The following is a 3,531-nucleotide window of genomic DNA, read 5'->3' as shown; positions in this document are numbered from 1 at the left end:
GGAGGTGTGTGTGTGTGTGTGTGTGTGTGTGTGTGTGTGTAACTACTCATTCTAATCCATTCCCAGGGTGCATGAAAGATCATGAAACATGGGGGTGAATCCTGGAAACTGATGGAAAAATCTCAAGACTCTTTTAGCTAACCTGGAGAGTTTTCTAGTGACCTACGTACTTGAAATATTGCCAAGGTTCCTTTCTCTTTTATTTTCGGGGTATACACTTGTAAATCTTTAATGTCAGAAATTTTGGATAATCATGATTTTTATTCATCAGGCCCCCTAAAGGAAACTGCCCATACTTGGGCAACTTTGTGGCTTTTGAATCTCCTTAGTTCTGAATTTAATGATCTGTGGGAAATACACGTGGGGAAATAAACAGGTCGTGAGTCTGGGGGAGTTTGTTCTCAAATATGCCCTGGACTGTAGCCCAAGCCTTCTCAGGTTACATTCAAATCAAATTTGCTTTTGTTCATATTTTTCCTTCATTTAAAGTGAATTTATCGAATGTCTACTATATTCTAGGCATTGTCCTAGGCATTGTGCATATAACCGTGAACAAAACAAAGTTGCCGTTTTCAAGTAACTTACATTTTAGTGGAAGAACATTCTATAGAGATTGTAAGCTGTTCAGCAAAATCCAGTCTCCTCTTCTTTGGACACACACCAAAACTCTGCTTTCCAATGACCCTTAAAGTTATGTATGGACATATGGCCAAGTCCTTCCCAATCAAGAACTAGAGCACAACTCACTGCCCTTTGCCTTAATTCACATTTTCTTTTTTTTTTTTTTCCACACACACACACTGTATTTTATTTTTACAAGAGATAGATAGACTGACACCAAGCATTGTACATGGATGACCACAACAAAAGCAACAATGATTGCAATTACCAAACATGAAACACACTTATACTATGTCATAATCTTAATTCACATTTTCATTTTCTTAGTTTCCTCTGAAACAATTATGACCATAGGAGAAACATCTGATTGACTTGGTCAATTTTTAAGTAAAAATATTTTGACATTCATTTTATTTCTCTTATGAGATGTCGGTTAAGAGAAACCTATGCATCACATGTTTCTGTGAAAAATATGAAAGTGGAAATAGTTTTTTAAACTTTAATTCTACAGAGAAGAATTAAAAGACTTCCTGGAAATTTAATGTAAACCCAGACAGAGAGTGCAGCACTGAAATATACCAGAAGTACGAAGAAAAGAGACAATGTTTAGAATAAGTTGAAAATAGCTACAATGGCTTCATTTACTGAACTTCTCTGTGCCTTGGTTTCCCCATCTGTGAAATGGGGATAATTCTATAGTTGAAGAAAATAAGAAGCAGTTGAATCAGCTGTCTAAGAAAGTAGGTTCTGGTGCCAGACTGTCTGGAGTCTCTTCACACGACTGCCACTTACTCGGTGTATGGGCAAGGTATTTAACTTTTCTGGGCCTCCGTTTCCTCATCTGTAAAACAAGGTTAATAGTACCTGTTCTGAGGTAATGTTGTGAGAATTAAATGAGTTAACATTCTAAGCACCACCTGGCACATAGCTATGATCATGTGCGAACACCTCTGCTTCTGAAAAGTTTACGGTATCAAATACCTTATTTTATTAACACAATATACGTGGACCTCCAATTTTTCACTACTTTTATTATCATAAAATCTCGTGTTTTGCCAAACTCGAGTTTTGATACAATTTATTTCAATGCCTTATCAAAGGAATTCATTCTCCTTTTGTCTACATTTCGAAAATAAAAATTGAGAAACTTACCAACGTAGAAGATGGCAGCCAACTCGAAACGATGTGGAAGGGAAGCAGTTCTTCTAAAAAAGGAGATATGCTGAGTAAACAGTCCCCAAAGTGGTCCTGAGTGTGTTCCAGATGAGTCATGATTTATGAACAGGAAATCTGGGTCGGCTAGGCTTCAGTTAAACAGTGCGGGGAGATGGAAACCAGATGTTTAAACTTCATCTCAGAGGCTCACAGAGCGAGGGCAGCATAAAGAGGCGGGTGAAGGAGGGAGGAAAGGGAGAGACCAGCAGACGGGAGACCATGGGGAACACATGTGGCAAAGGGAGCACACGGAGAGGAAGGAGGGGGCGGGAGAGAGGAGGAGAGGGGAGGGAAGAGGGGCGGCCAGGCAGGCAATGATGGAAATGAAACTCCCAACCGCCCCCCCCCCCAAGTCAACTCATAAAATGTTTCATCAGCCAGAAAACCTGGTACTTGTTTAGGATATACGTTTTGTTTTCACCTGTGTTCCCATGGAAACCTGGAAACAAGCTGAGAAAGTTCGGACATTTTTGTTAACTTGGAGTACAGAGATCATATGTGTGAGTGTCTGTAAATATACACAATGTATTTCAAAAGTTATTTCAATGAAATACCTCGTCTCTTCCAATTACATCTCTGAAAGAGCCCAGTTTCCTGAAAACCTAAAAACAAGATTGACTTTTAATGGGAACAAAGAGAAGAAAGTTTACGTGTGTATTCTTCTTGATGTCAAACTGTCTAATACAAAGGAAATAAGAGATTAGAAGAAAGGTCAGCAAACTTTAGCCTTTGGGTCAGTTTGGGCCCCTAGACTGTTTCTGTATAGCCCACAGGTTAAGAATTAAAAAAAAAAAATCTTTAAAGAGTGGTGAAAAAAAATAAAAAGAATATGAAACACGATTGTGTGTAGCCCACACAGCACAAAATATTTGCCATCTGGTCCTTTACAGAAAAGTTTGCCAACCCCGGATCTAAAATACAACGTCATTTCAAGTGAAGCCAGGAAATAAGATAACAGGTCAGCCTGATAATAATTGCCACAAACAAAACAATCTGAGACATATTTTTATAGCTCTACGCAGTGCTGATTGGGTTAAAGCTTATATGATCCCTTCATGCAAATCCACTGTATCCCGTCCTCAAAAATGGGCAAAGCTAACAAGCAGCACACATGGGCGGAAAGGCAGGGACTGAAAGGCTCTCTGGCTGCGTCGCAGGGAAAGCACATGACGCTCTGGGTCTGCGCAGAGCTGCCCAGCTTCCAGGTTCCGAGCTGGCACTCACCTTTCAGACCTCAGAAAGGAGAATGAGCAGTGAGTGTGAAAAGTCACAGAAAAGTGTGCCCGGGTCTTTGGAGAGACCCAAGGAATAAGGCAAAGAGAAGCAGTTACCAGATTATACCTTTGCTTAGATAAAAGTGACTCTGATCAAATAATAATGAAAATAATAATGTAATAAACAAAAAAAATAATAGTTAAGCTAACGGCAACTACAATTTATTGGGTGTTTATAAGGGGCCATACATTTTGCTAATCACTTCCCTGGAATTATATTGAATCCTCATAATAAATTTCTGAAGATGAAGAAACAGACTCAGAGGCAAAGTAACATTTCCAAAGTCAAAGCTGTTAAGAGGGAGAGCCATGGACTGAGAAGAGTCTTAACCACTACTGTTATTCCTTTTTAAATGTAGAAAGGCTCAGTGTAAAGTGTTTGAATACAAATATGCAGGGTGCAAATGGAACTGAAAAATAA

Source organism: Balaenoptera acutorostrata, chromosome 8, assembly GCF_949987535.1.
Source record: "Balaenoptera acutorostrata chromosome 8, mBalAcu1.1, whole genome shotgun sequence".
Classification (NCBI taxonomy): Eukaryota; Metazoa; Chordata; class Mammalia; order Artiodactyla; family Balaenopteridae; genus Balaenoptera; species Balaenoptera acutorostrata.
The sequence above is the reverse complement of the archived record's forward strand: the minus strand, read 5'-3'. Positions refer to the sequence as shown.